The 23,756-nt window shown below is 41.6% G+C and overlaps 1 pseudogene; it reads left to right on the top strand.

Annotated features, from left to right (window-relative positions):
• Window positions 1-252: 252 nt before the first annotated feature.
• Window positions 253-22,380, top strand: LOC136543724 (geraniol 8-hydroxylase-like; annotated as a pseudogene).
• The last annotated feature ends 1,376 nt before the right edge of the window (window positions 22,381-23,756 follow it).

Below are 23,756 nucleotides of genomic sequence, written 5' to 3'. Positions count from 1 at the left end.
CCAAAATAAGGCTCCAATAATTGATATAGCTCTACTCCCTCTGTCGCACATAATACATGTCGTTTTAAGATGTGTCGCTCCTACCAAGATGAAGGCTTGAAGATATAAAAACCCCTACAAAAGAATAACATCTATGAACACATGTTGTTGCTAGAGCATGGAACCACATCTCACGCAGAGAGAGCACCGCTAGCAGCTGGCCACCACTCCATTTCTTCCTTATTCTATTCACATGGATGGGAACACGATGCGATGGATGGAATCTCTGCTACAGCTGGGTAGCATGGGACCTGCCTACGGAGGCTATAGTGTCAAGTAATATGGGATGAATTTTAAACTTCATAGCGTCATGTATTAGTGGAGTATGTTTTTTCGGCTTTGGCTCCACGACCAGCCTCACCGGGCGCAGCCCGCCAGATGCGTGGCTAGCTCTGGGCCACGCTGCCAACTTCGTCTTCGTTCTCCCGCCCGACCGCAGGTGGCACGCGCTGTGCAGGATCGGCACGGAGCACCTGCTCTCGGCGAGGCAGCTGGACGGCGCTCGGGTCCGACCGCTGCTGCAGGACGGAGTCCTCGACCTCGTCCGCCGCGTCTCTGAGCTTGCGGCGGCGGCTGCGCCGTTGGAGGTCGTGCACGCCATGTTCTCGGCGGGGCTAGACGACGCGACGGCGCGGGCGCTGCACGACGCCACGCGGGAGGCCGTGGCACTGTCCCTGAAGCCCAACGTGTCGGACTTCTACCCGGCGCTTGCCGTGGCCGACCTCCAGGGCGTGCGGCGCAGCTTCGGGAGAGGGATGGCGATGGTTTACCGGCTGGTCGGCGAGCAGGTCGAGCGCCGGATGCGGCACGTACTGGCGGGAAGCTGCTGCTGTTGTCGATGTCAGCTCGTGCGAAAAGGACCTTTTGGACGTGATGCTCGACATGTCGGAGCAAGGGAAGGACGACGATGGGGTGATCAGCGTCAAAAGAGATGTGATGAGAACATTTCTCGCGGTAAGCACCAAACGCTAACGTGCGCTTATATATCTATATATTTGCAGCCTACAGTTTCAAAATACACGAATGCTAAAAGAAACGATTGTGTTTTAGCTTGTCTTGGCACATGAATTTTCCGTGCGTTGGATTGGCACCATGTGCGTCTCCTTGCCACCGCCGCTTCTGTCTCTGATTAAGAGGGCCCACTTTTTTGGTACCGTTGAAAAATCGAGAATCGCGCCTCTTCCTTTCTGATCGTTTCATTTCTCCTTCATCTTCACTACCGGCAACCGGCACTTTGCCGAGTGCCGGAGGCTTTGCCGAGTGTATTTTATCGGGCACTCGGCAAAGACCGTCTTTGCCGAGTGCCAAATAAAATACACTCGGCAAAAAAAAACACTCGACAAAATTCGTCTTTGCCGAATGCCTTTTTTCTGGCACTCGGCAAAGACTTTGCCGAGTGCTTTTTTTCTGGCACTCGGCAAAGATGGAGTTTGCCGAGTGCCTTTGTTTTGGCACTCGGCAAAGAGGCATTTTGCCGTGTGCATTTTTTTTTGGCCCTCGGCAAATCAGTTTTTCGAATCAAATTTTGAGGCCCTAAATGAATTCAAATGAAAAAAATTTCAACTACAAACTTGTATAACTTCTCAAGATCTACAAAGTTTATTTTGGTCATTTCTTCATTTGACAAAGCGACAATAACGTTGTTCATAAAATCTACATCTCTCATATCTCTCATATTAGTTTCATCAAAGTAGAAGAGAGATATATAAGATTTGTGAACAATGTTAGTACCATTATGTCGGATGAACAAATGAACAAAACAAACGTTGTAGATCTTGAGAAGTTATGAAATTTTGTAGTTGGCAACATTTTGATTTGAAACCATCTTGTCATGCAAAAACGACGTTTGAATTTGAAAATTTTAAAATTTGATTTTTTCAAAAGACCTCGGATGGAAAAACTTCCTAAATAAAAATTGTAGATCTCCAAAAGTTATGAAACTATGTAGTTGACAACTTTTTGATTTGAAATCATCTTATCATGCAAAACTATGTTTGAATCTCTCAAATTTGAAATTCGAATTTTTCAAACAATCTCGGATGGAAAAACTTACTAAATGAAAATTGTAGATCTCGAAAAGTTATGAAACTCTGTAGTCGACCACTTTTTGATTTGAATTCATTTAGGGCCTCAAATAAGCAATTTACTCTCAGTTTGCCGAGTGTCTTTTTTCTGACACTCGGCAAAGATGGAGTTTGCCGAGTGCCTTTGTTTTGGCACTCGGCAAAGAGGCATTTTGCCGTGTGTAATTTTTTTTTGCCCTCAGCAAATCAGTTTTTTGAATTAATTTTTGAGGCCCTAAATGAATTCAAATGAAAAACTTTTCAACTACAAAGTTGTATAACTTCTCAAGATTTACAAAGTTTATTTTGGTCATTTCTTTATTTGACAAAGCGACAATAATGTTGTTCATAAAATCTACATCTCTCATATCTCTCATATTAGTTTCATCAAAGTAGAAGAGAGATATATAAGATTTGTGAACAATGTTACTACCACTATGTCGGATGAATAAATGACCAAAATAAACTTTGTAGATCTTGAGAAGTTATGAAATTTTGTAGTTGGCAACATTTTGATTTGAAATCATTTTGTCATGCAAAAACAATGTTTGAATTTGAAAATTTTAAAATTTGAATTTTTCAAAAGATCTCGGATGGAAAAACTTCCTAAATGAAAATTGTAGATCTCTAAAAGTTATGAAACTATGTAGTTGACAACTTTTTGATTTGAAATCATCTTATCATGCAAAACTACGTTTGAATCTCTCAAATTTGAAATTCGAATTTTTCAAACGACCTCGGATGGAAAAACTTCCTAAATGAAAATTGTAGATCTCGAAAAGTTATGAAACTTTGTAGTTGACCACTTTTTTATTTGAATTCGTTTAGGGCCTTAAACAAGAAATTTACTCTCGGTTTAGTATAATATATGAGGATAGATAACGGAATCTAGACACAAGTGATAGTGTAGTGCAGTGGTAGAGCAGCAGAGACGCTAGGGAGAGGTCGTGAGTTCGAATCCCGCCGGCCACGTTAGCCGCGGATTTTGCGCAAAAAATGCAGCGACTTCGATGGAGGCGAGCGCGCGCTGGCCGGTGGCCGTCTCCCCCGGGAAAAAAAATTCGGGTTTTTTGCTATTATTTTCGGGTTTTTTCACATTTTTATTTTGCCGAGTGTAAATCTTTGCCGAGTGTTTTTTCGGCACTCGGCGAAGTCTTTGCCGAGTGCCCGACAAAAAACACTCGGCAAAGTCTGTTTGCCGACTAAAATTCGCCAAGTGTCGTTTGCCGAGTATCGACACTCGGCAAACCCTTTGCCGAGGGTTTTTTAGGCTTTGCCGAGTGCCCCTAGCACTCGGCAAACCTCCTGATTCCCGTAGTGCTTCCTTCCCCCGACCTCGACGCTCCCGGTGCTGCGGCGATTTGCTCCGGCGAACTCGTGCTCCCCCGGCGATTTGCTCCCGTCGGCGTCGCGACAATTCGAGAGGCGACCTCACTGCCCCGCCCCGCCCTGTCTCTGTTCGTGGCCTCCCCCTCACCGAATCGGTTGCTCGCTCCTCGTCTGCCATTCCTAGAGCTCTGGAGGTACCTGCGTTCGTCACTTTTCTCCCTTGATATGAAGTTTGCCTCATCTGTTGCCTGATGGATGGAGATTTGGGTGGGGGATTTTTGGATGTAGACGGAGGATTTGCGTTGGATTTGGGGGATTTTGGTTTGTGGCTGTAGCTTTGGTTGCAGTAGGGGCGGTTGTTGGGGTGCGTGGCGCATCGGCTTTGTTCCCAGGCAGGCAGATGTTCGTTTGTGACCGTGGTTCCTTGCTTGGACGGCAGGCACGACGAGTGCGTGGGCCAAGTGGGGCTTGCCGGCGTGGCGCGCGTTTGGCAAGCAGTGGTATGGGGGTGCTAGGTTAATCCTTGTTCAATGTCTACATCGAGTGCATCAGGCATGGTGCTTGCCTGATTTGAATGCTTGTGTCATGTCCACCATCTGCATCGCCGCTGCTTGGTTCGGGGTTATGTGGAGACTCGATCTGTTTTGCAGGTTCCATTCCATCATCTGAATCTCGTGTTGTTGGGTGGGATGGTCCTTTGGCAGATTTGGGACCTGGGAGGCATGGGGAAACGCCGAGCTGTTTCCCCAACTCTTTAGCTGATGACTACCAACTCCAATCACTTCTATTGATCTATTTTAGTATTTGGCTGCTAATTTTCGAGGAGCAAGGACCTGCATACTCTGTGGTTAATATTGCATCTCTAACCTGCTCTATAGTCACTGAGCCAAATCTTGGTGTAGTTTGTTTGTTTCTTACTTATGCTGTTCTAAATACAGATTAGTTGAAGAAATGAAGATTATGGCATACGAACATGTGTTCTTGATTACTGACTGGATTGGAATTTGTAGTTTAGAGAATGAAATGTCAGCTCTACTAGCATGGACCCCTCACCAAGCTTCTGAGATTATTTCTGGCTTCAAAGTATTTATCCAAATTTCTCAATGTCATCAACCATTATTTTGATCTCTGTTCATGCTTTGTTTTTTTTCTTCTCATTTCGTCAGATCTTGTTTTCTTAACTGAATGTAGAGCAAATAATGGTTGCTGTTTATGGCACTTTAGTATGAATGGTGTGATAAACAGACTAGCATGGATTAGTTTTGCTTGTTTGCTAAACCGAGTTTGAACACGTGTCTTGTAGTGCTCTGGTTTTTTCTTATCTGATAATGACACACACTTTATTCTAAATAATGGTTGCACTGTTGTGCTCCTTTCCAGCATAGGATCTCTTACTCGGAGAATTGTCTGATGTCCTATTAAATTGTGTTCCACCTATGCTAGCTGTGCAATCTTGACATGACAATGTTCATTGTCCCATTGGCTTACTTGTGATGACTATCCTAAAGTAGTGGGCGTGTTTGTTTCTGTCGCCTAGTTTATATATGGTATATTTCAGACTCTTGCCTTGCTGCTGAGGTCAGTGATGTTCTAATGGCATGAACTAGCAGTAGCAGGCCTGTTTTGCCAACCTCAATATCTGATTCACTATCTTTAGTTTATATCTGTCTGTGGGCTGCTCTTTTTATAAAGAGCTTCATCAGCCTAGTGTGAGATGTCTAAATGTTTGTTGGTTTCATCACTCTAGGGCCTCATCAGTTCATCATTAGGCTTATCCCGATCAACTTGGCAAGTGGAACCCTTGTAGTATATAGGTTCATCCTGAGCCTACACTATTAGTACACTATGCTAGTGTGATTGTGGGAGTTGACGAAGATACTTTTATGTTTTAGCTAGACAACTTGGCAAGGAGAATATACAAGTCCTCTGCCTACGAAACTGCATGACTATGTCTGTCTTATTTTGGGAATATCATGAAACAGTATTCCTAATCCTCTAAAAGGAAATAAATCCCAGGCTTTGAGCTTTATTGGGTTGGATCGATGGCACTCAGTAAGCAGGTTGTCAGTAGGTATCTTTGAGCAAGGCTATAGCAATACAAAAATTGGGGGCCATGGTCATGCTATGATCCTCATGATCTTCATGCTTACTGGATCAGACGTTTTTTAAATGAATTATGTAGAGCAGGTTATATCTGATCGGCCTATACACTAGTTTATTGTTCGAGTTGGTTTTTAGGGTATACTATCATGTATGTCAGCCAAGTAACTGAGTTGCAATACAGACTAAACTAAAGTGAACATGAAATAAAAGAAAGCTAAAAGTGTCTATTTCCTAGAAACTGACTGAGGTTCCCAAAAATAAGAATACAGCACAAAACAACATAAGCGGAATCCAGAACTTTTTAGCCCTACCATACCAAACCAAAACATCAAAAAATTGTTTTCTGTGATTTGTGCCGATACATTTAAGATATTTTCACATTTGTTTTTTTAGAAGTGTAGGAACTTGGCCGTTAATTAATATGTATTTGGTTCTTTATGTGATACAATTTGGGCACAACTCGTGAAGTGTCTTCTGCGACGCAGTGTCTGGCTACGTTAGTTAATAAGCTTAGCCCCAGACCTCTCCAATCTATCAGAATTAGCATGGTTTTTCTTAGACAATAGGAACTTTGTTCCCTGTATTTTTACTTGTTTGGACAGCTAGAGACATTTCAGTTTGGCTGGTCGATGCTAGGAGTATAGTTGTGGCTGTTGGATCTAGGACAGAAGGAGAAATCTTGTCATCGCCAAATTTGAAGGCATTCTCATTTGGTGACAAAGCCAGAGTCACCACGTGCGGTTTTTGCCTCTCAATAGGCCATGTTTTTATAACCTCGTCGTTCATCAATTCTTACATTTGATTTTGTTTACAATTGTATTATTATGACATCATACTGTCTAGTGGTTAATGATTGTGTTCTTCCTGATATCTTGCAGATAAATTCAATAGGATTTCCTCCCAAACTGTTTAAGGACAACTATGGCTACTATTCAAGATATAGGACTCTCTACGGCTATCAACATACTAGGTGCTTAGTAGTGTTCCTACTTGCCATTTGCTTTCCTTCGGCTACAGCCAATCAATGATAGGGTTTACTTCCCAAAATGGTACCTGAAAGGCTCAAGAGAGAGTTCAAGTCATTGGGGGTACATTTGTCCAAAAATTTGTCAATTTGGACATGCGTTCATACTTGAAATTCTTAAGTTGGATGCCCTGCTGCTCTCAAAATGCCTGAAGATGAGTTGATTAGCCATGCAGGTCTGGATTCAGCTATGTATCTGAGGATTTACTTGGTCGGGTATGTGACTTGTATACCATGTACAAGCAGTCCGGCATAAGTTTTTTGAGCAAAATAATTGTTTGACCTGCATGTAAATATTGCAGTGAAGTTACAATGATTTTTTTGTTATGTAGCCATGGAGGATGATGAATTTATACTGCAAACTGCATTAGAATTCTACTGAACTATGATTTCATTCTATTCTTTTATGTACAAGCACCATTTTCTTGATTGCACATTAGTAGTAAATTGCACAGTTCAAATACTGTCAATTACTGTGTATAACATGTGCAATATCTAGTCTTTATAAATAACTTTATCACTATTTTGTTTTTCTTTTTACATTTGATTAAGCAGGAAAAACATATGTTCAGGAAGCTTGCCTCTGTGGCTGAATCTGTTATATGCCCCCACATTTTGCGTTCAATATCCCTTTCAGTGAGGGTGCTCCAACTTTTGATGCGGGTGAAGCTTTTGCAATGATGGCAGCATCATTTGTTGCTCTCGTGGAGGTTTAGCTCGCTGTGCTTAGAAGAAAACAAATATTCCAGCACATTATTGCTATATGTGGGTTTGTATGGTGATATAATAATGATCTCACTAACTGGCTATTCCTTGTGTCTGTAGTGCACTGGGGCCTTCATTGCTGTCTCTAGGTATGCTAGTGCTACACCAATCCTACACCAATCCCACCCTCTGTTCTTAGCTATGGTATTGGCTGGCAGGTACATGTTATTGTTTCATCTACCATATGTTTAGGCTCAAGCACCATTTTACTAGAAGCACAGTGACATCACCCTCAAAGGACTCCAAGACCCTTCTCTTTGGTGACAAGCCGGTTACCGTCTTTGGCATCAGGTACTCTCTTGTCCCCTCTCCTGCTTATTTCGTACATGGATTGAGTTTATTTGTTCAGGCTTTAGCTTTGAGCTTGTGAGTTGATGCTTGAATTGCTTCAATTCTATAGGAACCCTGATTAGATCATGTGGGGTGAGGCTGGTGCCAACTATGTCATGGAGTCCACTTGTGTCTTCACTGACAAGGACAAGGCTGCTGCGCATCTGAAGGTATAATTTTTCTTCACGGTCCTTTATTTGTTTCAGAATGTGTATGCTGTTTCACTTGTTTGGGTATCATGTTCTCCTAGATCCTAAATATATCCATTTGGTTGTAAAATGACAGCATGATGCTTGTCTTTAAGCCACCGAGAAGACTAGTTGATGGACCCTCAGCCAAGGACTAGGAGAGGTGGTAGGGCTGCCAGCTTTAACATCATTCCCAGCAGCACTGGTGCTGCCAAGGTATATGATAAAACTCACGATGTCTCTTGTGATTTGTGTTAGCACACCTTTTCTTCTGTTAATTGTGATTTGTGTCTGCCCACACCAAGTTTTTAGTTCTTGTCCTTTCATAGAAAAAATTATCCTTTGTGATTTGTGCTAACACACCTTGTCCTTTGTTTCTTGTGATTTGTGTCAGCCCACACCAAAATTTTGTCCTTGTCCTTCCATAGAAAAAAATTGTCTCTTTTGATTTTTTGTGGTAACACATCTTTCAAGTTTGTTAATTGCGATTTGTGTCAACACACCTCATTTTTGTCTTTATCATTTCATAGAAAAAATTGTCTCTTGTGATTTGTGCTAACACTTCATGAACTTTGTTAATTCTGATTTGTGTCAACACACATCTCATTTTTCCTATGTTCAGTGCGTGGTTGTCTCTGAATGTCAGTGCTAGTGATGCGTTGATTTACCCATTTATGTTTGATAGATTAAATTTCAGTATATATGCTTATGCTGGACATTGCTACATTGCTGAATAGTAGTCCTGTTTCTATGAACTTGGAGCTTGCCATTTTTTAGGATATATGCTTAGTGCTGCTGTACATTTTCAGTATATTATCACTGCTGTACATTTTCAGTGTTGCATTTTCAGTATATATCTTTTCTTAAGGACCCAAACCCCCAACTTAACTTATGTCTGCCATTTGTATTGTCCACTTGCTCCTAGCTACTATGCCATTATAGATTTCTGAATTCTATTTCACCTAGTCTGCAATACGTGCAGGTAGCGTCTTGGGGCACAAAGTGCAGTTCACATAGAGTAACCAAAAGGATAATGCTGAGGTATGTATGTTTAGCTCTGATTTTCATGATCTTGCTGATGTTTCTATTGCTCCAAATCAGCTATGTAACTTCAGCCTTTGTTCAATCTTAGGAAGACGACCATGTTAGATGCCTAGTACAAGGTGGTGTCGGTGCTACACTCGATGGCCATGGTTTGTTCCAGCATAAGTTTAGTGTAGCCTCCCTGCATTGAAATATAATTTAGTTCAAAAAACAACCTTTTATCTTGACATTTTTGAATCTCAGCAATGATTTGCTCACCTTTTTGTATCTATAGGCATTTGAAGGGCCGACATTAGATCCGGTAAGTATTTCTGCAACATAATTGGTGTTCCTACTATGCTCATCTCTGTCATTGTAACTGATGTCTGATAGATTTGTCAACATAGGATTTGTAAATGCATTCTGTCCAGCCTACATCTATTTGAACATATATACTTATTAACATATGTCTAGTTGCCCTGAGTAAATGATTATTTGAAGCAATACTTTAATCTAGTACCTGGTTAGTCTGGTACATCAATTGTAGTGTTTCTTGCCACTTCTTGATCCCATGTGCTGTTGTGAGATCAAAGTTTGGTTCTGAGTTTCCACTTGCATGTGTATATGGTACCTGTAGTAGATGATGTACATCATTTAGAAATATGAAATTTAGGAGGATTCACCTGTATTTGTAGTAAGTCCATGGAAAATAGATTTTTCCTAAACCAAAACTTAATTATTGATATTTATATTACCTGAAAGTTATGCCCATCCATAGTTTCAGTGATCTATAATACTTCCTACTCCAGTCTCAATTTTGCCCTATGCTTTGCCTTCATTTAGTAATATATGATGATATGTCATTAGGATAAAGTTGAAGCATTATAAAGAATCAGTATTTCAGATTATAGCCACTCGTAGGTACAAGTAGCAATACTTGCATGAGCCAGATCCTTTAAATTCTATACATGTGCAGTATAATTGCATTAGTAGCAAGTACAAGTTGCACTATGTGAAATGTGCAATTTCCATATTTGTGCTTTGTAATTTATTTACAATAGGAATATAGCAAATGCATAACAGATATATTTATAATTTTAGTTGAGGATTGGTGAGTGGTGTTGCTGCAGAATTACTTTTAGAAATTGGCCCAAAAAAATTCGATGTGTGTTGTGTGATTTCTGCTAGCTACATGTGTGTGTGATCTCATGCTCTCTGTTTTGCACTATGCTCTCTATGTTTCTAGCCTTTTAGACCACATCACAACCCCCAAGTGCTGGATCTGCTCCTTGTGCACAGTGAGCAACCAGGGCCACGCCCTGCTGTTGGAGCAAGCACAAGCAGCAGTCCATCTTTGCCATCCTGACTGTGTTTATAGCTCCCATGATTACAGATTCCATGGATCTAGGTTCTCCTAGTCTTTCATCTTAGCTGCTAATTTGTTCATTGTTGCTTCATCAGATAAATTGGTTTACCAGAGAAATTGATTGAAAAGATTTGGTGTACTAACCTTGGCTAATGAGGTATGAATCAGACTTGTAGTGCTTGACATATGTCTGATAGATTTGTCAACATAGAATTTGCAAATGCATTCTTTCCGCCCTGCATTTATTTGAACATATATACTTCTTGACATATGTCTAGTTGCACTGATTAAATGATTATTTGAAGCAATATTTAATCTAGTACCTGGCTTTCCTAGGAGTAAGCAATGATTTTGCTCACCTTTTTGTATCTGTAGAAACGGTCAGTGGAACAATTTGTGCCTCCAAATACTTGATATGGAGCTGACTGCACTGCCTTCATTGCTTCTGTACCATGTGAGTTCATTGATGTTGGATAATCATCAACTCTGCTTGTTGTCATATACATACTATTCTGCTTCATAAAAAAGAGAGCACCTGAGTACTTATTTTGCTTTTTATCAGATCTTCTTAATTTTTCATTGCATCTATGAAATGTGTTTTTTACCTCAAGTAATTGATCAAACTGGACTTGGTGCTCGTATCAAATGCATTAGGGAACCAAATGAATGCTGTAGCAAAATATAGAATTCAGTAGTTGACTATATTTTCATTGTTTATGACTGCATTTTAAATTAAGAGTTATTTTACCTCATACATGTCCTTGGTGTTGACATCATTGTTGCTGTATCCTTGCACTTTCTCAGAATTATGAATCTGATATTGTGGCTCTGACATTTGCTCATGTCTTGTACCTCTTCCTTTGTTCTTATTCTGTTAAAACATCTAAATTGTGTAAGATATAATCTGCTGCTCATACAATCACCTATAAATAGTTAGAATCAAGGCTGTTGTAATCAGGGCTGTCAAAACATCAACTAGGGCTGTTGTAAGTAGTTAGAATCAGCTATAAATAGAAAGCATAGTTTGCCACATTCAGAGTTCATAGCTGCTTCTTGCAGCTCATTGTAGTGTGTTTGGGCTGTTCTCACCCCCTTGGTTGCAACATCCAAAAATGCTTGTTTAATCAGTATAATTGCATTAGCAGCAAATACCAGTTGCAATATTTGAAATGTGCAATTTGTTTTTCGGTATTCTGTATTTTTGTTTCCTGAGTTCCTTCATTTGTGAATCTGTAATTCTAATTCCTGAATTTGGTTGCAGCAAATACTAGCAGTCTTGGATTACATCTTCATGAGGAAGTCGGTGTGCTTACCTTGGCTATTGAGGTTAGTGGTTCCCCTTCAATCTGTTGGTTGCTTGCCCCTTTCCTCTGCTCTGCTTGCCCCCACGCAGAGGAGATCTTCATCTTTGATCTGTTGGTTGTTTTCTCCTTTCCCTTGCTCTGCATGGGGGATTTGATCTGATCTACACGTAGAGCAGTGCTCTGCTTGCCCCCACGTAGAGATTTGATCTCCACGTAGGGCAGAGGTTTCCCCCTATTTGCTCTGCTTGTTTCCCAAGTATATCGATTGCTGTTTTTGTGCTTATGTGCTAGCACATCTTTAGTGGGCCTTTCTGTCTTCTTAGTTATTGGGCTCTGGGCTGACTTACTCTTTACTTGGACAGAAGACAACCACAAAAAACTTGGACAGAAGACAACAGCAAAAGACAAAAACAATAGAGTTGTGGGCCTTGTTTGCCTGATGGAATTTGTGTGTTACATTCTCCTAAAGCACACGTTTTTTCCATGTTTCAATTCGTGTGTTTCTTAGGTATCCAACAACCATGTGCTAGCTAGTCCAAAAATAGATGGTTTTTCCTGTGTTGGAATCTATGTGTTTTACATGCAGCCAACAACCATGTGTTGGCTTGTGCTAAAACACATGTTTATATAGTAGACAGACTCTTCAAAATAAACACGATGTTTGTTGAACAGGCATCGTTAGTGTAACATCTTTTATTAGGAAATGTGGCATACATGATCGAACCCTAACTTCCAACGTAACACCAAGCGTCTTTTTAGATGTGTGGCATGCTTCTTGATCCCAACTTAACTATTTGTTGTACCATCGGTCTCGAAACTGTTATATCATTCTTATCTAAGTTTCTAAACTATATAGTGCTAGCTCTAGCATGGAACCAACATATGGATCTACGTAGCCCATAATTATATGATGGGTCGTTAAACTATTACGTAATTCTTAACTAGTTAATATATAGTTTAGGGACTAATCTTATAGTTATTGGTTGTTGACCCACGTATCATCGGTTTCACGATTGAATATTTAAATAGTTTGGAGGCCTAAATCTGTAATTTCAAAGTTTGAGTGCCTCATGAGAATGATGCAATAGTTTAATTAACGACTGCTAGCGCAATTTATACTCTTCAAAGGGCTATTTTGAGACTGCTCCATTCCATGTTTTTTAGCTACACTTCATGTTTTTAGCCAAATAGGTGCAGCTCCACAAACTCTGTTCCAGAAAAAAAAGATAGAGTTGAGAGACCACCTAAAGAAGTACTTAAAAAGTATAGTTTTTTTAAACCATTCCATGATGAAGTTTGTGAAGCAGAATTGGTGAAGCGGTCCCAAACATACCCTAGATTAAAAGAAGCGTGCTAGTGTTCAGATACAAGACAATGATTAGTGATTCAGCGCACAATGGAAAATTTAAACTGTTAGTACTGATCTTCATATTAATTAGGTAGTGTCTGATCAATTTGCGCATGTGTGATTATTAGATGGCCTGATTAGAGCTGTACCTAGTAGTGAGAAACTTTTTATAGGAGGAGATCTTAATGGGCATGTAGGTACTACAAGTGTAGGTTTCAAGGTAGTTCATGGAGGTTTTGGGTATGGTAGCAGGAATCAGGAGGGGGAGGAAGTTTTGGACTTCGCGGTAGCTTTTGACCTAATGATAGCCAACACTTCCTTTAAAAAGAGAGAATGTCATCTAGTGACCTTCAGTAGCGGACAACACTCTAGCCAGATTGACTTTGTCCTCGCAAGAAGAAAGGACAAACGAGCATGCTTGGGTTGCAAGGTGATACCAGGGGAGTGTGTTGTTTCTGAACATAAGCTTCTGGTGGCAGACTTTCATTTTTAGGTGCGTGCCCATAAGGATAAACAAGCTAAGATTGAAAGAACAAAGTGGTGGAAACGGAAAGGGGAGACGTCAGAAGTATTTAGGGAAAGGGTTATCAAAGAGGGCTCTTGGAAGGAAGAAGAGGACATAAACAACATGTAGGAGAAGATGGCAACCAATATTCGGAAGGTGACCTCAAAGGTGTGTGGAGTAACCAAAGGAAGTGGAGGCGAGGCTAAAGATACTTGGTGGTGGAACGAGGAAGTCCAAAGGGCTATTAAGGAGAAGAAAGAATGTTATAGACGCTTGTACTATGACAGGAGTGTGGACAACATAGAGAAGTACAAGGTGGCAAAGAAGACTGCAAAGCGAGCTGTAAGTGTGGCAAAGGGTAGAGCGTACGAGGATCTTTACCAACATTTGAGTACGAAGGAAGGTGAGAAGGACATTTATAGGATGGCTAGGGTTCATGAGAGAAAGACAAGGGATTTCAAACAAGTTAAGTGCATTAAGGATGAAAAGGAGCATCTCTTGGTGAAGGAGGATGAGATCCGACATCGATGGCAAGAGTATTTTGACAAATTGTTCAATGGTGAGATATGGACACAACCTTTCAGTTGGATGACTCTTTTAATGACACTAATAGGCGCTTTGTGCGGAGAATCAAGAATATGAGGTCAGAGAGGCGTTGAAAGGATGAAAGGAGGTAAGGCAATGGGACCGGATGGTATCCCAATTGAGGTGTGGAGATGCCTCGGGGACATAGCTATAGTATGACTAACTAAGCTGTTCAACCATATTTTTCGATCGAACAAGATGTCTGATGAGTGGAGGAGAAGTATATTGTGTTGGAAATATATAACTAAAATACATTCTAGATTTTGTTTGGAGGAAAAACGCATAGATAAAAAATGATGCAAGCATATAACACAAGTAAACAGGCAACATACTGACTAGAACAGGATTGCGCAAGGAAATTACTCAATGATCCCGCGCAGAACGTAGTCGAACGTGTTAAAGTAGATGTTGCAGATCACCAAGCGGTCGCATGTAGACGCTGCCCAAAAACCTGATTGTCGCCCTGTGTAGGAGTCTCGCAGTAGTGGTTTCGGAGATCCCACTCTCTTCAAGTCCGGTGCACGCCGAACTCAAAGGTCGACGAGGCGCAGCATCGAGAAGCTCAGCACAGCGAGTGGGAAGGTGAGCGTGTGAATGTGTGCCCTTCAATCAGGATGTCTCCTAGTTTTATAGGCCTTCATAGTGCATCAATTCCCCTCATCAAGCAGTAAAAACTGCCTAATTTAATGACAGAAAATGCTGCAATCAAATAGCAGAAACTGACACACCTTATTACTGTTTAAAATGATAGTTTCAATCATATTGAAGCGCCATTACGCTCAGCATAAAAAATAGAAACCGCACAAATAATAGTCTGTTGTACACGTACGCGTCGCAAGTCACAAGTCACGTGATTTTTCACGTGAAAAATGTGCGCGAGCTGCGCGTGCGTGTAGCAACAGTCTCCTTCTCTCTCATTTTCACCTATTTTGCATAGAGAGGAGACTCCCATATTTAAGCAAGGCAACCTCTCCTTGAATTAGCAATATGGGACTATGGGTTGTGCATGCTTTGTAATTTTTCAGATTAGGCCCAACATGGGCCTAAATCCAACAATCCCCCACCAATTCCAAAGCAGCTATACTGAACATTCTTTATATATACCATATTTTTAGTATAAGTCCTGTACGGGTTGAACTCACACCTAGATCAATCAGGTCCATCTTCCAGCAGCTTGTGAATGGACTAAGCCTTGAATTCATAGCTTTTTGCTGTCAGATTTCTCTTGAAGATCCAACTGGTACTAGGCTGCAAGAACGCCAAGTCCAAACGAAGCTTTTAAAGGTCTTGCTCCTTGATCTTCTCATGAGCTTTCCAAAGAGTACCTCACTCTCATTAACTGTGACCTAACAGTTTAGCTCACATAGGTGTATTCATTTTAGGTATCCTGTAGGACGATACCTTTTCCTTCGGTGGACACTAGAATATATTAAGGCATAATAGCCAGCCTTCCATACAGAAGAGAGTACATTTCATGGAACATGGGTAACTTTAAATTTTTTAAACAGTCTGTACTCCCTGTTACAACAGTAACTTATTTTTCTCATTTTCCAAATCAGGGATCTCCTATCAAAGGAAATGAGTTGCCATTACTTTGCAACTAAATGGGTCTCAACCCCATGTCCATGTTTGCAACAGAAATCGTTGTCCGTGCAAGCCCTTTTGTAAAGGGATCTGCTATATTTTTCTCACTGCGAATATAATTCACAGCAATTACTCTGGAGTTTTTCAGCTTTCTAACAGATTTAAGCCTTCGCTTCACATGTCTCGAGGACTTCGAATTATCCTTAGTACTCGTAACTTTGATCAATACCATTTGGTTGTCATAGTACATAAGGATTGCCAGAACTGGTTTCTCTACCAGTGGCAAGTCCATGAGTAGCTCTCTTAGCCACTCGGCCTCAATAGTAGCCGTGTCAAGTGCTACAAGCTCAGCTTCCATGGTCGACCGCGTCAAAATGGTCTGTTTACATGACCTCCATGTAACTGCAGCATCTGCTAGTGTAAACACATAGCCACTCATGGATTTAATTGCATCTGCATCAGAAATCCAGTTGGAATCACTATATCCTTCCAATACAGATGGATAACCAGTATAGTGAATTCCATATTCGATTGTACCTCTCAGGTAACGTAGCACTCTCTCTAGGGCATCCCAATAATCCTTCCCTGGATTGGAAGTAAAACGACTTAATTTGCTCACAGCAAAAGATATATCGGGACGTGTTGCACCAGCGAGATACAAGAGGGACCCAATTATTTGTGAATATCTCAAATGGTCCAACCCTTCGCCTTTATTTGTCCTTAGCTTTACACTAGCATCGTAGGGCATAGGGGATACTTTGGCATTCTCAAAGCCAAAGCGACATAGTATTTTTTCCACATAATGAGATTGATTTAGAATAATCCCATTCTCATTTTTGATCAACTTAATATTCAGGATAACACTTGCTTCACCCAGATCCTTCATGTCGAAGCATGAAGATAAGAATGATTTGACCTCATCAATCATGGCAGTGTTAGTCCCAAATATGAGTATATCATCCACATACAAGCACAAGATCACTGTTTGACCCCCCCACCATGACGATAGTATACACATTTATTTGCTTCATTTACAACAAAACCAGCAGAGGTTAAGGTTTGATCAAATTTTTCATGCCATTGTTTGGGTGCTTGTTTTAGGCCATATAATGATTTTAACAATCTGCAAACTTTACCCTCCTGTCCCTTAGCCACAAAACCATCAGGTTGCTCCATGTAGATTTCTTCCTCCAACTCTCCATTAAGAAAAGTTGTCTTTACATCCATTTGATGAATGTGTAGACCATAGGAAGCAGCTAATGCAATGAGCACCCTAATGGTGGTTAACCTGGCCATAGGTGAATAGGTGTCAAAATAATCTTCACCTTCTTTCTAGGTAAAGCCTTTGGCCACAAGCCTCGCTTTATATTTTTCAATCGTGCCATCTGGTCTCATCTTTTTCTTGAAAATCCACTTACATCTAATAGGTTTGCACCCAACAGGACGTTCAGTGATTTCCCAAGTCTCATTTGTCATGATGGAGTCCATCTCGCTACGGACTGCCTCTTTCCAATTGTCAGCATCCGAAGATGCATAAGCATCAGCCAGAGTCATATACGTCATCCACAAGGTATACAATAAAGTCATCTCCAAAAGATTCCTGAACCTTTTGTCTCTTTCTCCTACGCGGAGTGATGTCTGAATTGTTATCCTCCTCATTATTCTCTCGCAAAGGTATGTTCTCAACTTGTTCAGAGTTAGGAATGGCTGCATCCAGATTTTCTAAAGTACTGCTACTCGGTCTCATAGGAAAGTTATCCTCAAAGAAAGTAACATCCTTAGACTCCATTATTGTATCTACTATAATCTCTGGAGTATCGGATTTAACTACCAAGAATCTATAGGCAGGACTATTCTGAGCGTATCATATAAAAATGCAATCGACTGTTTTTGGCCCAAGTTTCCTTTTCTTCAGCTCTGGAATGTTGACTTTTGCCAAACATCCCCACGTTCGCAGAAAGTTGACATTGGGTTTTCTGTCCCTCCATGCCTCATATGGAGTTATGTCACTTCTCTTGGTGATAACTCTATTGAGCACAAAATTTACAGTCAAGATTGCTTCCCCCCACCACATCTTTGGCATACCGGCACTCTCTAATAAGGCGTTCACCAAATCTGTAAGTGACCGGTTTTTCCTCTCAGCTACACCATTTGATTGTGGTGAATAGGGTGGTGTAAATTCATGGATAATCCCATGCTCACAACAGAAATTAGAAAAATTATTAGAGATATACTCTCCTCCCCGATCATCTCTAAGTCTCTTAATCTTCTTTTCTAACTGGTTCTCAACCTCTGCCTTATATATTCTAAAATAGTTCAGCGCTTCATCCTTAGACTTCAGCAAGTAAACATAACAGTAACGTGTTGCATCATCAATAAAAGTAAGAAAATACTTTTTTCCTCCTTTAGTCAAAACACCATTCATCTCACATAAATCAGAATGGATCAAATCTAGTAGTGCCAGATTCTTCTCAGACTCTAATGCCTTAAAAGGTTTTTGAGGTTGTTTTGCTTGCACACAAGTTTGGCACTTAGAATTCTTGACTATATCACATTTAGGAATTAACTCAGATCTGGACATTCTAGCAATTGTATCAAAACCAACATGACAGAACCTCGAATGCCATACATCAGCAAAAATTTTATTCAAACCAGTAGTAATATTCAAACTATAACAAGAATACATAGTACTTAGTCGGAACAAGCCTCCACTGTCATAGCCTTTTCCTATAAAAGCCCCAAATTTAGACACTACAACTTTATTTGACTCGAATACTAGCTTATAACCACTCCTACACAGGAAAGACCCACTCAGCAGGTTCTTGTTTATCGTAGGTGCGTGCTGGACATTCTTCAATTGGATGGTTTTCCCTGAAGTGAGCTTCAGATCTACCGTACCAATACCAAGAACAGAAGCACGCGTGACGTTTCCCATTAGGACGCTGGAAGTCCCTGCTGCCTGATATGAAGAAAACAAGGAAGCATCAGAACACACGTGAACATTTGCACCAGTATCAACCCACCAGTCGATAGACTAAAATGCAGAATAAACAACAGGAGATTTACCGTACCCTCCTGAAGTCGAGGCCTCGCCAATGGTCACATTAGTGAACTTTTTGCTCAGTTCAGTGGTCCTGTCCTTGCGGTCAGGACAATCCTTGGCAAAGTGACCAGGATTACCGTACACAAAATAGGTGAGATTCTTCATATCCTTCTTCTCTGTTTTCTTCTTTTTAAAGCTAGTAACCTTATTCGCCTTGGGACCCTTCTTCTTGTTAAATTGTTTCTTGGTTTGAACAAAATTGGCACTGTTCTGCACGTTCTTCACCTGCACATCTTTTGCCCTTGCCTTCTCTTCCACATCAAGAGCTGCAATGAGATCTTCAATAGAAATCTCTTCTCTTTTGTGCTTCAGAGCTGTAGCAAAATCACGTCGCTCTACAGGAAGTTTAGCAACAATCGCTGCTGCAACAAACTTTGGAGGTAAAGCACATCCCAAATGTGCAATCTCGCCAACCAGAAGCTGGAGGTCGTGTGCTTGAGTTACAATTGATTTAGCACTGTCCATGCTGAAATCAAAGAACTTTTCACATACATACAGCCAGCGACCGGCTTCGGCTTCTGCATATTTTTGCTCCAAATCCTCCCACAGCATGGTGGCCGATGAGTAATTCATATACACATCATAGAGTTGATCCGCCAAAATGGTGAGGATGCAGCCCAATGCGGTGTTATTCGCATTCTCAAACTGCATGGTCTGTTCCTTTGTGATGGGAAACACAGGGTATATCACCCACCACAGCCCCAATGACATGAGCCAAAACTTGGCCCTTGTCTGCCATCTACGGAAGTTCTCACCTCCAAATCTCTCAGGTTTCATGGCATCAGATGCATTATTTGCCATTGCTAGATCACAGAAATAGGCACAATCAGCTTTTTGGAATGTTGGAAATATGTGCCTAAAATACATTCCAGATTTTGTTTGGAGGAAAAACTCATAGATAAAAAATGATGCAAGCATATAACACAAGTAAACAGGCAACATACTGACTAGAACAAGATTGCGCAAAGAAATTACTCAATGATCCCACGCAGAACGTAGTCGAACGTGTTGAAGTAGATGTTGCAGATCACCAAGCGGTCGCGTGTAGACATTGCCCAAAAACCTGATTGCCGCCCCGTGCAGGAGTCTCGCAGCAGTGGTTTCGGAGATCCCGCTCTCTTCAAGTCTGGTGCACGCCAAACTCAAAGGTCGACGAGGCGCAGCAGCGAGAAGCTCAGCACAGCGAGTGGGAAGGTGAGCGTGTGAATGTGTGCCCTTCAACCCTTCAACTAGGATGTCTCCTTGTTTTATAGGCATTCATAGTGCATCAATTCCCCTCATCAAGCAATAAAAACTGCCTAATTTAATGACAGAAAATGATGCAATCAAATAGCAGAAACTGACACACCTTATTACTGTTTAAAACGACAGTTTCAATCACATTGAAGCGCCATTACGCTCAGCATAAAAAATAGAAACCGCACAAATAATAGCCTGATGTACACGTACGCGTCGCAAGTCACAAGTCACACGAAAAATGCGCGCGAGCTGCGCGTACGTGTAGCAACAGTCTCTTTCTCTCTCATTTTCACCTATTTTGCATAGAGAGGAGACTTTCATATTTAAGCAAGGCAACCTCTCCTTGAATTAGCAATATGGGACTATAGGTTGTGCATGCTTTGAAATTTTTCAGATTAGGCCAAACATGGGTCTAAATCCAACATATTGGTACCGATCTACAAGAATAAAGGGGATATTCAAAGTTGTACTAATTATCGGGGAATTAAGTTGATGAGCCATACTATGAAGCTATGGGAGAGAGTTATCGAACATCGCTTGAGAGCAATAACGCGGGTCTCTATGAACCAATTTGGTTTTATGCCCGGAAGGTCAACCATGGAAGTCATTTTCTTAATAAGACAAGTTATGGAGCGGTATTGGGAGAAGAAGAATGACATACACATGGTTTTTATTGACTTAGAGAAGGCTTATGATAAAATATCAAGGAATGTTATGTGGTGGGCTTTGGACAAACATAAAGTCCCAACAAAGTACGTCAGGCTTATTAAGGACATGTACAACAATATTATGACTAGAGTTCGAACAAGTGATGGAGATACGGATGACTTCCCGATTAGGATAGGACTACATCAAGGGTCAGCTTTGAGCCCTTATTTGTTTGCCTTAGTGATGGATGAGGTCACAAGGGACATACAAGGGGACATCCCTTGGTGTATGCTTTTCGCGGACGATGTAGTGCTAGTTGATGAAAGCTGGACAGGAGTGAATCAGAAACTAGAGTTATGGCGGGAGACTTCGGAGTCCAAAGATTTTAAACTCAGTAGAACTAAAACTGAGTATATGAGACGTGACTTCGGCACTACTACTCGGGAGGAGGAAGATATTAGTTTGGAAGGTCAAGTAGTGCCTAGAAAGGATACCTTTCGATATTTAGGATCAATGCTACAGAGAGACGGGGATATTGATGAAGATGTTAGCCATAGAATCAAAGCAGGGTGGATGAAGTGGCGGCAAGCATCTGGTGTCCTATGTGACAAAAGGGTACCACAGAAGCTAAAAGACAAGTTTTATAGGACGGCGATTAGACCTGCTATGTTGTATGGTGCAGAATGTTGGCCTACAAAAAGACGACATGTTCAACAGATAAGTGTCGTGGAATGTGTATGTTGCGTTGGATTTACGGTCATACAAGAAGGGATCGAGTTCGGAACGATGATATACGTGATAGATTAGGGGTAGCACCAATTGAAGAAAAGCTTGTCAAACACCGGTTGAGATGGTTTAGACATGTCCAACGAATACCTCTAGAGGCACCGGTGCATAGTGAAATCCTAAGACAGGATAGTAACGTGAAAAGAGACAGAGAAAGACCAAAGTTGACTTGGGTAGAGACAATAAAAGGAGACTTGAAATGATGGAATATACCCAAATACTTAGCCTTAGATAGGAGTGCTTGGAAAATAACTATTCACGTGCCTGAACCTTGATTGTTTCTGCTGGGTTTTAACTCTAACCTACCCCAATTTATTTAGGACTTAAAGTTTTGTTGTTGTGGTCGTCGTCGTTGTTGTTGATCAGTAAGCGTGCTGTGGGCAGCATTGCTGAACTTTTTGGTGGTAATACCACATTAACATTACAGGACATATTTCTGGCGACTGTGGATATAATATCGAGCACAATCGAGTGGGCAATGGCGGAGCTACTACAACACCCAGATACCCTGAGAAAGCTACAGAAAGAGCTCACAAGTGTTGTCGGGTCCAAGCTCTACGTGGAGCATTCTGATGTCGGCCGTCTCCCCTACCTCCGGGCAGTCATCAGGGAGACGCTCCGGCTGCACCCGGTGGTGCCGTTGGTGCCGAACGAGGCCGAGCAGACGGTGAAGGTCCATGGCCACACCGTGCCCAAGGGCTGCACCGTGCTGGTCAACATCTGGGCGGTGCACCGCGACGCCGGGACGTGGCCGGAGCCCGACAGGTTCGTGCCGGAGAGGTTCCTGCAGCCGCGGCACGAGGAGACCGGCTTCGTGGGCACGACAGAGTTCGAGTTCATCCCGTTCAGCGCCGGGCGCCGCGCCTGCCTCGGCCTGCCGCTCGCCACCAGGATGCTGCACGACATGCTCGGCTCACTGCTGCTCCGGTTCGACTGGGCGCTCCAGCGGGAGGCGATGGAGAATGGCGTGGACATGTCCGAGAGTTTGGGCTTGACGATGACCATGGCTACCCCGCTGAAAGCTATAGCCAAGCCGAGGAGTGTGTGACCACTGACGAGAGACGCTTATGTAAGTGCTGCTTGTGTGGGTCTCTTGTCCTCTGTGAACGTCGTATACTCCATGTTTGGAGTCTAAAATAGGAAATTTAATTCATTCATCCTAATTGTTCCAAGTAATTTCCTCTCATAGATCTGTTGTTGTGTTATAGCATTGCTCCGGTGATAATGTGCGAACTTCAAATGGAGTTAAATCTTTGATTCTGATCATATCTACAGTTTCATATTTCAGCTGCCAACCACTGCTCTTGTGTGGTCCATTTGGACTAAACTGAATGTTAAAATCCTCTATCTGTCTCTAGAACTTGCCATCAGGAATCCTACAGTACCTGTCTTGACTCTTGAGTGCTTGGTCCATTTGTATTGATGACATTTCATCTGATTTAATGTAAACCGCCGTGATTGTGGGTACATGCGCGCGGCCGGGTAAGGAGTTGCTCGGTGAAAAAGATCGCGACGAAGGTGAACAACAAACACGGCGTGTAAGATCTTACGGGTAAGATTTTATTATGGGCCCACCATTAGATTAATAGGAACCATTAGATTAAATGAGATTATGCCATCAACGGTTCAGATATTAGGTGGGTATAAATTATCTAGGTACATCGTATTTTTCAATTCCTTCGCTTCTTTATAGTATAGATATAGATTTAATGAATCCATAGGATGAAATGTTATAGCTAGTATATTTTTACAAAAATGTATGTATTTTGCAGCAAATAACCAATTCGCAAGGCTCTTCACGTAGCCACGAGAGCATGCATAGTATCTGTCCACGGGAGATTTCACTCTGAGTGGTGGATTTTTTTTTTTTTTTTTGATGAAAACAAACAGGGGGAGAGCTTCCCCACCTAAACTTTATTCCGATTCAGGAGTCCGTGAAGGAGTTACATGAAGGGAGGAAGAGGCGCCACCGTCTAAGATGGGAGACATCTAGGTCTGTTCTTAGACGTTTTTGCCATATGACAAGATCATCACAGGCCAAAGTCGTTAACACACGCCTGCTACTGTAGGAAGGCTCACTTCTGAAAATTTCACCGTTCCTGACGTCCCAAATCCGCCATAGTAGAGTAAGGAGAACAAACGGCCACAAGCTTGCATCCAAATGAGGAGGGGTATGCGCAGTCCAAATGTCTGTATCCTCCACTTCAGCTGCATTGTGGATCGGAGTCGAATCTTGGACCAAACTGCAGCGTTTCCTGGACATTGGAAAAAAACATGCTTCCGGTCTTCAACATGGTGGGAGCAACAGCGGCAGATGTCATCTTCTAGGATGTGCTTGGCGAGGAGGTTGGAGCGCGTACTTAATCTGTCTTTAAAATATAGCCAAGAAAAGATCTTAACTTTGTTAGAGACTTGTGTGTTCCA

This window comes from Miscanthus floridulus, chromosome 3, assembly GCF_019320115.1.
Source record: "Miscanthus floridulus cultivar M001 chromosome 3, ASM1932011v1, whole genome shotgun sequence".
Taxonomy (NCBI): domain Eukaryota; kingdom Viridiplantae; phylum Streptophyta; class Magnoliopsida; order Poales; family Poaceae; genus Miscanthus; species Miscanthus floridulus.
The sequence above is the reverse complement of the archived record's forward strand: the minus strand, read 5'-3'. Positions and strand labels throughout refer to the sequence as shown.